At 48.4% G+C, this 13,451-nt stretch overlaps 1 pseudogene; it reads left to right on the forward strand.

Annotated features, from left to right (window-relative positions):
* Nucleotides 1–1,183: 1,183 nt before the first annotated feature.
* Nucleotides 1,184–4,323, forward strand: LOC121463550 (annotated as a pseudogene).
* The last annotated feature ends 9,128 nt before the right edge of the window (nt 4,324–13,451 follow it).

Consider the following 13,451-nt stretch of genomic DNA (forward strand, 5'->3'; position numbering starts at 1 on the left):
ATTATTCCATCCCACCCATTCCCCCTTTTTTTCCTCCAAAAAGATTCCTGAGCCTAAACTTCATATTCTATCCCCAACCCGATATAACTTATAACCAACCCCATACAGATGGGAAGTAAGTGGGGCCACTGGCAGTAGAACCAGGATCTAACCCTAATGCATGAACTGACTTTGTGGATACCATTTTCTATGGAGGGATACCTTGCTCAGCCTAGGCGCTATAAGAGACAGGGGGAAACCTTGATCCTGTCTCAAAAAGGTGATGGGACAGATTTGACTTCCCATGGGAGATCTTACCATCTCTGAAGATGTGGGGTGGGGTGGGGTGGCAGGTGGGGTGAGCAGGAAAAGGGGAGGTGAAGTGGAATAGTTATATATAATAAACAAGCAAGCAAGCAGGCTGAACAAGGTATAGGGAGCAAGTCATTAGTAACACTCTTCCATGGTTTCTGCATCAGCTCCCGACTCCTGGTTCCTGCCCTGCTTAAATTCCTGTCCTGACCTCTACCAGTGTAGAACTAGAATCTGGAAGAGAGGACTTCACCTTTTGTCAGACAGCTTCAGAAAGATTTAAGCACTGAAGTGATTAGAAACAACATGGCTCAAAGGAAGTCATCTCAGAGAAAACAGACAAGGTATGTGAAGGAAGAGTTTCATATATAAGACTGTAGACTGTAACTGTTAACCACAACTGCTTGCCCTTAGCTCAAAATGCCATGGACTCATAACCTAGATAATGATATCAAAACTAATGTCAAGCCATGTCTAGCATGACCAACTGCAGACTCACACCAGGGACATAAGTCTGATGGAAATCTATTCTCATGTATCTGATATGATTATAATAATCTGTATCACATGAAAAAACACATGCTGTTAAGCAATCTTTTAAGGATGAGCTTCATGCCTAAAAAAGATACATTGAGGTGCAATTCCTTTGAGTCTTGTGTCTGGCATTCAGCAACTCCTTACTGAACTATTCCTGAGACCCTGTCACATTGGTCCCAGTGCTCCAGCTGATCTGGTCCGTAGCAACACAATCTGGCCAAAGACCAACTTCTGGAAAGAAAATACTGGACTGCAGTTTCTCTTACATCAACCACCTAGGAGTCACGCTGTAAGAAGCAACACCTCCTCACCTCTACCATCCCCCAGGAAGCTGCGAAAAGCAGCAACCATACATGAGTGCATCTCCATGCACATTAGCCAGGCTGGTGTCCAGATGGGCAATGCCTGCTGGGAACTCTAGAACATGGCATCTGGAACATGACATCCAGCCTGATAATCAGTGCCAAGTGACAAGACAATTAGGGGAAGAGATGACTCCTTCAATACCATCTTCAGCGAGACACCTTCTCTGCAGGCACTCTTCCTTGAAGCTTGTGCCACGTCTTACGTGAAAGACCATGCAGACTCCACAGGTGGCTTGACATGGTGTTGCTTGAAGAAGAGTCCTACTATCAATTAATTTTGGTACTGGCGTTTCCTGGAGTGAGTTCTTCAGACATCTCATGTATGTTATCAAGATGTCTCTGTTCCAGTGGCATCCTGTCAGATCTATGAAGTGTTCGTAGACCTGGAACCCACAGTTATTGATGAAGTTTGCACTGGTTCCTACCACCAGCTCTTCCACCCTGAGCAGCTCGTCACAGGTAAGGACGATGCTGCCAATAACTATGCCCGTGGCCATTATACCATTGGCAAGGAAATCATTGATCTTGCCTTGCACAGAATTCGCAGACTGGCCGACCAGTGCACAAGTCTCCAGGGCTTCTTGGTTTTCCACAGCTTTGGCGGGGGCACTGGCTCTGGGTTCACCTCCCTGCTGATGGAGAGGCTCTCTGATTATGGAAAGAAGTCCAAGCTGAAGTTCTCCATCTACCCAGCACCCCAGGTTTCCACTGCTATAGTTGAGCCCTACAATTCCATCCTCACCACCCACACCACCATGGAGCACTCTGATTGTGCCTTCATGGTAGACAACGGGGCCATCTATGACATCTGTCTTAGAAACCTCAACATTGAGCACCCTACCTACACTAACCTTAACCACCTCATTAGCCAGATTGTGTCCTCTATCACTGCTTCCCTCAGCATATTTTCAAAATTTCCAACAATTTAAGAATGTATAAAATTCTTAAATTAATGATATGAAGAAAAAAATGGTTGAATTTTTTTTTCAATTGATGCTCTTTATTTCAAGGGCTCTGAGGAGAGAAGATGATGAAGTCACACCAGGGCTTTGAGGAGAAGGAATGATGAGGACATCTCCAGGGCTCTGAGGAGAGAAGATGCAGACATTTAATACATGCTGAGGTCTTGTTTGAGACAGGGTCTTACTATGTAGTACAGGCTGGCCTGGAACTCTTGATCTTCTTGCTGTAACCATCTGGATGTGGGATCCCTGGTCTGCCTCATCCTTCCCAGCACTCACTCACACACACCCACATACCTTACTATTTCTTATGGCGCTGGTGTTGAACCCAGGTCTAGTGAATGAGGCAAACACTCTTGATTGAGCTATATTCCTGGCTTATTTCTTACTTAACTGAGTAAGAGTACTGAGTACATACTGTGTGCTCTACTCTTGAGTAAGCTATGGAAGAGTTAGCCACCTCTAAGACAACACACAGATGCCAGAGAATGTTACCCCATCTCCCCAGGGATGAGCAAGGATTCTTTAGCCGAATTCTAGAGAACAGGGGCATGTGCAGCGTGGGCTACAGTTGAATGAAAGAAGAAACTCATGCTCAAGAAAGTGAAGGTAAACCAGGCAAGGAGTCCACATGGGCAAAGGTACCGAGCCTGACAAGAATCGGTCCCCTTTGTCCATAGTGGAAGGAAACAGCCAACTCCCAGAAGTTGTCCTCTGACCTCTACACAACAGATGCATGGCCACACATAGGGAACTAAGAAAGGGAGATCATCACGGTATAGCGGCACCACTCATAATTCCGGCACTCAGGGGGCAGAAGCAATATGGCCAGCCAGGACTACATAGTGAGGCCCTGACTCAAAACAGTAGAGCTGGGCAAGGCACCAGAGTCTGAAGGGTGGGCAGTTTTGGATTCACAGCCCTGCAAACATTCAAATACCTAATATTTATTCCCAGGTTCTCCTATCCAATGTTCTATGTCCTCCGAGTTGAAAGGAGAACAAATATTTTATAAGTGTTCCTTTTGTATTCTTGCCCCAGATCCAGCTCTTCCTCTTAGTGTGGCTTTGAAAAGCACAGTACTTAACTGTAATTACATTCCTGCTTGTCAGTTCGAGCAATGGACAGCGTGGTGTGTCATGGACGTTAATATCAACAACAGCAAGAGAGGCCTATTCACTTCAGCTCAGCCTTTAAAACCCCACTCAGGCTGCACTGAAGAATCATAGGAATTCCCTAGTGAACTGTGGAGCACTCTTTCCACCCTGTGCCAGAGAACAGGCAGAAGTCGTGGTGACCAAGAGCCAAGACCAAGGCAGGTCACTGCACCCATTCCTCAATCAGTTTAAAAATAAGTGACTAAGCAAAATAATATTTTTCTTCTAAAGGAAAATATTTGAGGACCTGGATAATTATACTGGGATGTGCATATAAACTCCAAAGATTACTAGTCAAAAATGTAGCATTCCTAGAAGCAAAATAAACAATAAAACCCAGTAAGGTGGCACAGTCCTGAGATGGTAGAACTCGGGAGACTGAGGAGCAATGGCGAGTCTGAGGCCAATTCAGGCTACAGCAGACATTTAAAGCTAGGCTGGATGGGGAGCAAGACTCTGCCTAAAAACAAAAGCCCCACAAGTCTGTAAGGCTGCACCTTCCCAGTCCTCAAGCATGCGGCACTGCTGTCTGTCCCCTCTGCGGACAGACCCCTTCATCCCATGACTCTAACAGTCAACAATAGAGATTTCCATCTTAAGGTGCCTTCAGGCCAGGCTTCGGAGCGTGCTTATAACCACAGCAGTACTCGAGAAGCAGGGGCAGAAGAATGGCCGCTTTGAAGCTGGTCTGGGATACATACATATCAATACCCTTTTCTTCCTGAGAACTGAAAAACCCTTTTCTGTATACCACACAGCGACTTCAACAGTTTCATGATTTCCCTGACTCGAAGGCAGACATCTGTCCCACTCTGTCCCTTTAGCCCCTATTCGGCTGTTAAATTAAAAACCACCCATGTCATGACCTCCCTACATCATCCCTGGTCCAGATACCACTACACCTTCAGCTCTTGTTGACCTGCAGTCAACTTGGATGACAGGAGCAGAGCCTCTAGGGCCAGAGGAGGGCAACTGTCTCTGGTGTCAGGCTATTTCTTGGAGCAGGAGTAAGCTCCCATAGAAACCACCACCACCACCGAAGGCAGTAAGGGCCACCCCTGCCACTCAAGTAAGGGGCACTATCTCTATGCAGAAACAGACACAAGGCTCCACTAAACTTTACCTTGACCACCTCTACTTCTTGATGTGGGAGTGTCATATATCAATCTGTTGATTTCATTGATTAAGCAATAAAGAAACTGCTAGGCCCATTTGATAGGCCCACCCTTAGGTGGGTGGAATAAACAGAACAGAATGCTGGGAGAAAGAAGCTGAGTCAGGGAGTCGCCATGGTTCTCCCACTCCAGACAGATGCAGGTTAAGATCATTCCTGGTAAGCCAGCTCGTGGGCTACATACATTATTAGAAATGGGCTAGTCCAGGTGCAAGAGTTAGCCGAGAAAAGGCTAGATATAATGGGCCAAGCGGTGTTTAAAAGAATACAGTTTCCGTGTAATTATTTCGGGTAAAGCTAGCAGTAGGGGCGGCCGGGTGCCGGGGATGCAGCCCACCGCCCTTGTTTCAACAACTTCTCTGCCCCTATTCTTTATTTTTCTTATGTATGTGCATGCGTGTTAAGCATGTATGGTCCCTAAGGATCCCAGAAGATGGTGCCAGGACCCTGGAATTGAAGTTACAGAAGGTTGTGAACACCATATATGTGCACGGAACCAAACCTGGGACCTCTGGGAGAGCAGCTAATTTTTGTTTGGTTTTTTCGAGACAAGGTTTCTCTGTAACAGCCTTAGCTGTTCTGGAATTCTCTCTATAGACCAGGCTGGCCTCGAACTTGCAAAGATCCGCCTGCCTCTGCCTCCTGAGTGCTGAGATTAAAGGCATGTGCCACCACTGTCTAGTACAGCTGATGCTCTTAAACACCGAGCCACTTCTCCAGCCCCATTCTTCCTCTATTTAAATCATGTCAGTCCATTGGAAAGTGGACCTGAGGTCACTGGACCCCTTTATCTGTACTTCTGATGCGCACACAGTGAAACACCTCCAGTGACACCACATTGTACTGACCAGTTTCGTGCGTCAACTTGACACACACTAGAGCCAGAGAGGAAGGAGCCTCAGTGGAGGAAATGTCTCCATGAGACCCAGGTGCAAGTCATTTTCTCATCTAGTGATCAATGGAGGAGGGTCCAGCCCCATAATGGGTGGTGTCATCCCTGGGTTGGTAGTTCTGGGTTTTATAAGAAAGAAGGCTGAGCAAGGCCCGGGCAGCAAGTCAGCAAGCAGCTCTCTTCCATGGCCTGGTTCCTACCTTGCTTGAGTTCCTGCCCTCACTTCCTTTGGTGAGGAACAGCAATGTGAAAATATAAAGCAAATCAACCCTTTCCTTCCCAGCTTGCTTCCTGTCATGGTTTTTGGTTGTAGCAATAGAAATGCTAACTGAAGATTCTAAGGTAGCACGACAATAAATTCAGCCTACAGACACCCCGTGGGAGGCCAATGGGGCTGGCAGAGCTCCTTGGGGGGTGTGCAGTGAGCTGTGCACTCCTGCACGTAGGCAGAAGCAGGAATGCAGCAACACCTGGCACAGGACGTGAAACGACCAGCTGCTGCCTGGCAGTGAACCCCACAGCAACCTACTTGTATTTGCTAGGGGAAATAAAGCCAGGATCCCCAAAAACCATCATGTGAAATATAACATGAGACCATTTGCTCTGTGACTGGGAGGCAGATGACATGTCCGTGTGCTGGGAGCCAAGGGGGAGGGCAAAAGTGGCGGCTGTGGCCCACTCCCCACTGCAGAGAGCAGCAGGGCAGATCAGGGCTCTGGGGGACAGGGTGGCTGCTGGGCTGGCCTCTCCTAAAGGGTTTGTGAGAGAAGAGAGGAAAACAAAGCTTCAGATGACACCAAACCCAGGTGGAGAAACCCAGTAATTATGCAAAGCTTTCCTTGGGAATTTAAAGAGGACTCCATTTTAACAACTGCTATTGAACAGCTGGGCAGGCCATGGGGCAGCAGACACTCGGCTTTTACCTACGACAGTCAAGGAGAACCAGCTCATTAAACAGCCCCTTGGGAGATACAAACAAGTGTTGTCACTGCAGTCTCTGACCCAAGCCAGCCTCGTAAGCCTGAAAATGCTCGGTCAGCTCCCTAGGAAACAGACTCAGGACCTGCCATGCTCACACCAGTGTCCCACACATCAGTTCCGGGAACAGTTTCATTTAATTATTTCTTGGTTACCATTTTGAAGCCGCCCTGGCTGGCCTAAAACCCATTGCTTTTACTTTCCTGCGCCTGTGCAGGGCCCACAGCTGCTGAGGTGCTTGTGGAGGTCAGGGGACAGCACTAGAGAACTGGCTTTGTCTTGCCACCTTGTGGGGCCTGGGATGCAGGTCATTTGGCTCGCACATGTGCACCATTGCCAAGGCTCTCGCAGAACAGCTTCACTTAACTGCTCCTGCACTCAGGTTATGAAGCTACCTACCCATCTGTCATAAAACTGAACCTAAGCTACTTATCTCAGCATTTAGGGCCAACTGTCAAGAGATTCTTCAACACTTTACCCAGCTTTGTGGGTGCAGGGGTGAGGGGACCAACACTTAAACCTAAATCCAATTGCTATCTCTTACTGGTATTTTGTTTATTTTCAAGACAGAGTTTCTCTATGCAGCCCTAGTTGTCCTGGAACTTGCTTTATAGACCAGGCTGGCCTTGAACTCAGATCTGCCTGCTTCTGCCTCCCAAGTGCTGGGATTAAAGGCATGTGTGCCCTTGCTGGCTCTCAGGACCTTACATCTGCATTAGAGGAGGAGAGCCAGACGGAGAGGGCGCCAAGAACACAACATAAACTCTAGGCGTGTTAGCGCTGAGCCTGTGGCGGCTCCTGGCTCACTCTGGGCGCAGCCGCACTCCTCAGGCACATCTGAGGAGCGGAATGATGTTGGCCTTCCTACCAGAAAAGATTTTTTTTAAAATGCAGTTTAGGAATCCAAACATGAGTTATGCACTACAGCATTTTCTGAAGATTCAGGATTTGAGTTTTGGTTCTTGTTTTTCTTGTTTTTCTTTTTTTCGTTTTTTTTGGTTTTTGATACAGGGTTTCTCTGTAGTTTTGGAGCCTGTCCTAGAACTAGCTCTTATAGACCAGGTTGGCCACGAACTCAGATCTGCCTGCCTCTGCCTCCCAAGTACTGGGATTAAAGGCGTGTGCCACCCGGCAAGATTCAGTTTTTTTTTTAATTAGTGGAGTACTTATTTTCTTCTTAAATATGTTTTTTTATCTTTTCATTGAAATGTAGCAATTGTGAATACATGTATGTGCTAGTATGGCATTCAACACACAAGATCTAGGGTTTAATATGTAGTATCAGTGTTTTTAAAAGATATTCTTTGTGCATGAGTGTTTTGCCTGCATCTGTGCACCACGTGTATCCCTGATGTCTGCGGATGTCAGAAGAGGACATTGGACCCAGGGGAACTGGAGTCATGGATGGTTGTGAGCCTCCACATGGGTGCCGGGAAACAAACCGGGTCCTCTGCAAGTGCTCTTAGCCACTGAGCCTTCTCTCCAGTCCCAATGACAGATTCTCCAAAACACAGATTAGGTGCTATAACCCATCACCCTAAGCGGTTTAAGTGGGAGGAAATGTTGGAGAAATCAAATTACGAATAAACTGGCGAGATGCCAGACATTGTCACACGCCTTTAATCCCAGCATCAAATGAACATCATTTCCAAGGGAAGCAGAGGCTAGCCTAGTCTACAGAGTGAGTGTCAGGACAGCCAGGGCTGTCTAGAAGACCCTGTCTCAAAAAGATTAATATGTTGACTGATAAACTGTCAATTCAGTTTTCTGTGCTGCCTTTATCTTTTCATACTCTGGCTAGGATTTCGAGTATTCTAGACTCCTCAGAAAATTCTAAAAATAAATATTTGGTTAGGTGTTCACACCCGGAGGACAAGTACATAGGAAAAGGGAGGAGTCAAGCCAAACTGGGAAAAGCTGGTTCCAACCCTTAGCTTTGTGGAGAACATGGATAACCTTGAGAATCTGAGGGGGAAAAAAGAAACGTAGATCTTCCCTTTAAACAGCAACAAGCAAGGGGCGGGAGAGATGGCTCAGCAGTTAAGAGCACTGGTTGCTCTTCCAGAGAACACAGGTTCAGTTCCCAGCTCCCACTTGGCAGCTCACGGCCATTGGTAGCTCCAGTTCCAGGGGCTCTGCCGCCCTCTGTTGGCCCCCATGGGAACTGCATGCACACCAAATGCATGCAAAACAGCCTTACACAGAAAATTAAAAATAATTCTGCAGGGCAGAGAGGCTGCTTCCCAGCACCATGCTTGTCTAGTGTGCAAGAAGCCTGAATTCGACCCTCAGTGCCTAGAGAAAGATGTTCCTACAATAAACACCATTCCAGGACGAAAACACGGCCAAGCGTCCGAGTAAGCATCATGTCATCACCTTCCAATGGAAGGCGTTAAACTCTGAAGTCCCCTTTCCTAAAGCCCCTTTGTCTTATCGTTCCCAGCTTAGAACTCTACCTGTAGCCGCTCAGGCCTTATGGAACAACCTACCCTAGTGCTCCTCTCCCCCCAGGGGCATCAGCATGGGAGCCAATCACTGTCTTTCTTAGTGCCCTCCCTTCCTGGCCTGTAGCCATTCACATCTGCAGATCCAAACCAGGGCCTTTCTTTACCCCAGTCTGCTCCTCTGTGGTTTTTATCTGGTAACATGGCTTCTGTCACTGCCACTTGAGCTGAAACCACGATCTCATCTTAGAACTCCCTCCTTGCTTCCCACCACTGTTTCTGCGCCCACTGCTCTACCTGTGCCGACTTGACCCCAGCTTGACCCTCCGCACCTGGCCTGCACTACACCCTGTCTGAAATCCCTCCTTGGCGACTCATGGCTTTCAGATCAGAGTTCAAAATCCTCTATTTAAAATGCAAAGCTTCCTGGGCAGTGGTGGCGCACACCTTTAATACCAGCACTTGGGAGGCAGAGGCTGGTGAATCTCCAAGTTCAAGGCTACCGTGGTCTACAAAGTGAGGCGGAGGACAGCCAGGGCTTCACAGACAAACCGCTTTGAAAAACCAGATAAATAAGAGCAAAGCTTGGGCCCGTGAGAAGGCTTGCTGCCAAAACCAGTTCCTACAAGTTCACCTCTCACCTACACACCCGTGTGTGATGGGTTGGAGAGAAGGCTCAGCACTTTATAGCTCTCGCTCTTGCAGACGACCAGGGTTCAATTTCTAGCACCTACATGACAGCTCCCAACCATCCGAAACTCTGGTCCTGGGAAATGTGATGTGCTTTTCCTACTGCCATTGCTGCACAGATATTATACATTTAAAACTCTCACACACAAAATGAATGTAATAGAAGGTTAATTAAAAATTAAATAAAATACAGAGTCAGGGCTAGGGATGTAGCTCAGCGGTAGAACACTTGTCTAGAACACACAGGGCTCTAAGGTCCAGAGTCGCACACAATGCACAGGCAAAGAGGACACAGCAATGATGGGACACAAAGCCCCTGAATTCAGCTCTCAGCCCCCAAATAAAAGCGTTGAGATGGAAAGGCAGGCTCCGACACTGTGGGGCTGGGGCACAGCTCTGACCGCCACAGACCATTCCTTAGCTTCTGCTCCCATCGTGGCCCCCCACACTGTCTTCCTACAAATCTGCGTTCCCTGTCTGGGGTGTTCCTCATCTGTTTTCTAACACTCCTAAACACTCCGGAAGCCTTTCTGAAACCTCTGTGTGACACCTGGGGGCTGAGCCTCCCGCAAGCCGCTGCACCTTCTCCGCTCACCTCCTCCCTCGCTCCCACCCTTCCTCACTCGCTTCTCTCCGTGTATTAAAAACTTGTATTTATGTATTTATTTCTGAGACAAGGTCTCCCTGTGTATCCCAGGCTGGCCTGAAACTTACTGTGTACACTAGGCAGCCCGGCACTAAGGCAAAACCTCCATTAAGTTTGCCCCAAAAAATTTCTGTGAAGAGCCAGGATAGAGCAGAGCTGGGTTCGAGACTGCTAACAGATTTACACCTGTAAGTTGAGAGAAGCTAGCAGGGAAGAATAAGTCATACCTGGGTGTGAGAGAGAGAGAGAGGCGGGGGCAACAGGGACCACATGTCCTTCCGTGGGCCCTGGAGCCGCCGCTCAAGTGTTCCCGAGGAACTTACGTGAGACTACAAGGTGTTTTATTGTAAACAAAACTCTATAAAGTTTTGCTTGTAATTCCCAGAAGATACCTGGTTTGCACCTGGGAAAAGGGCAAGGCCACGCTCAAAGGTCTTCCATGATCGGGTTACACGTGCATCACTGACATTTAACTCTCTCACGTGAAACCGCCTCTGTAAAAATAGTGTCTCTGTGTGGACCAGCCTCCTAGCAAGCTTTAAGTCCTGGGCCTCTGGATTCTCAGCTGGCAAGAGACTTTGGCTCCGGGGTGAGTCCCTTTCTCTTTTCCTGTCTTTCTACCCTGTTTCAACACCAGCAGAGGAGAGAGAAACACTTCTCTACAAGTTACACGGTCACGGACACTAGCTTGAAATTGGCCTATTTACACCATAGAGGTTGGCAGATGTTACAGGTTAGCCCCACCGCCACCCCCAGCAGGGCAGTGAACAGCTAAGAGCACAGACCTGGATGGGAGAATGGTTTTCAGGTGGTGTCTCTTGGCATCACACAACACAGCACAGACAGTCTGCCCAAAATGCTTGATCTTAGCCTAAGGAGAAAACAGGGCAACCACGCTCGAATCCTACAAAATAACCAGCTTGGAGGCTGGGATGGTTGCGGGCTCTAGGCCACGGCTTTGCTTCACAGAACTGTGAAGGGAAAAGACTGCACTGGTAAAATATCAGGGTCATGAAAGGTCAAGTCAGCTAAGGCATTCTGTCCGTCACACGGACATGACAAGCCACATGACTGGATCCTAGAGAAAACTCCACGTGGACTGGTACAACCAGTAAAGTGCTTGCTGCCAAGCCTTTTGACTGAGTTCGAGTCCTGGGATCCCCATGGTGGAAGTGGCCCCAGTTCCTACAGGTTGTCCTCAATCCTCTACAGGTGTGCTCCTCCCCCCCCCCCCGAAGGTCAGAGATATGCAGTAAAAAGTGCAAGCCATTTTTTTAGTTTTGTTTTCTTAGACAGGTTTTTCTGTGTAACAGTCTTAGCTGTCCTGGAGTTAGCTCTTGTAGACCAGGCTGGCCTTGAACTCAGATCTGCCTGCCTCTGCCTCCCAAGTGCTGGGTCTAAAGGCATGCGCCACCACCCAGCCTCCCTTCTTTTTTTTTTTCTAGACAGGTGACAAAATGTGAGTTTCTTCTATTGCAAGAGAATGCCCCAAATGCACCCAAAGAGCATAGCGAGGGGAAACAGTCTGCAACTTACCAGAGGAGAAGAAGAGAGAGCGAGGGAACACATGCCAGAGTTCCGGTTAAAAGACGTAAGGGAAAAAAAAAAAACACGTGAACTCTGCTTGGTCGAAGGCCTTCACGCTGAGATGGGTGGAACTGGAGCTTGAATAAGGTGCAGGCAGGATGGGGAGATCTCTGCAGACTCAAGAGTGTCACGGCACAACAGAAGCCAGGACAGGGTGCATGCTCACGGCCTAGGACGCAAGTTATCTTCTGGCCGGTAGTCAGGGCCTGCGCTGCTTCCCACCCCGCCTCTGGATTGGCCGAGAGGCAGCCATCCTTTTTAAAGGCTGTTGCAGGCTGCAGGTGGGATGCCTCCTGCAGGTGCCTCTACTGAAGCAAAGGGGCTTCTAGAACCCTTGGAGTCAGGATAATTGGCTTCATCTTCATCTGCTGTCCATCTGATTTTTGGTCATCGGAAGACATTTTTTTTTTGCTCCTATCATTCATGTTTCCGTGAGCTGCTGTTTTATTTTGTGCTTGGCTTTGGATCTAGGGCTTCATGTATGCGAGGCAGGCGCACCTCAGCTGAGCTGCAAGCCCCAGCTGTTCTGTGCTAGTGCTCTTTTGTTCCTATCTGCTGTGTCCTTCCATCCAGCCCAGGGTCAGAACTGTGCCAGATTCCTAAGCGATAAACTGGATCTTGGATTTGGACAGCATTTCCCTGATGGCACCCCGCACTTTCCTTCCCTTCAGTCCTGGGCAGGGATATCTAAAAGAGTCACAGTCACAGAGGTCCCAGGAACCTCCTGAACAGTCAGACTTTCTTCTAACCAGGTGTGGCAGCGCACAATCTTAATCCCAGTACTCAGGAGGCAGAAGCAGAGCGAGTTCCAGGGCAGCCAGGACTATCTATACCATTAGACCCTGTCTGGAAAAGCAAATGAAACCTAGAATCTTCCAAAGCCTGACATTCGTGGCAGCTGCTGCTGCTTCTGGGTCTTTAGCAGGAGGGTGGGAGACCTCAGCCAATGCCAGCTGGCCACTCCCTCAGGGTTGTCTGTTTTCCTGTGATCATCAATTAGCTGGAAATCACAGGGATCTGTGGCAGCCTTACACCTGTGCTGCTCAGGCCCTGCAGGAGTCAGCAAGCAGTGCGGCTGGGCTCCAGCACGTGCAGGTATGGTGCCTCTCGCTGGTTTTGATTTTCTGTTGAAATTTCATCCATAAAGTGGACTACTGTGTTTGAATATCATGTGCTGTGTGTGTGTTCACATGTAAAGGTGGGCTGCACGTGTACCAGGCTGGAATACCATGCGCTGTGTGTGTGTTCACATGTAAAGGTGGGCTGTGCACACACCAGGCTGGAATACCATGCGCTGTGTGTGTGTTCACATGAAAAGGTGGGCTGTGCACACACCAGGCTGGACCACTCAGTCTGTTGCAATTCAGTTGTCTCTGAGTCTTCATTAACCCCTGGCAGATGAGGACAGTCACTTCTCGCTGCCTGGCCTGGTGCTAGGGGTGCTCAGTAGATATCTGAGCAGTAGTCCGCACACTGTGCATCGTGCAGAGCGGTAGCCCTATCCTCTGGAGCCCAGAAGCCTTTCACCCCCATCACCTGCACATCAGAAGTCTAGTTTTGGCTGTGCTGGCGACGTCATTCTAAGAGAAAGCCTGTGGTCTTGGTATCTGGGGAGACGTCCTGAGGTCCCAGATGACTTCAAATGTCATACTGGGAAAGGGGACTGGATGGGGACCGAGGTGTTGTATTCAAGGACTCTGCCCGCCAGGTTCTCTCTCCACATTTATT

This window comes from Microtus oregoni, unplaced genomic scaffold (genome assembly GCF_018167655.1).
Source record: "Microtus oregoni isolate MIOR12 unplaced genomic scaffold, Mior012 000001F_ref0000356, whole genome shotgun sequence".
Classification (NCBI taxonomy): domain Eukaryota; kingdom Metazoa; phylum Chordata; class Mammalia; order Rodentia; family Cricetidae; genus Microtus; species Microtus oregoni.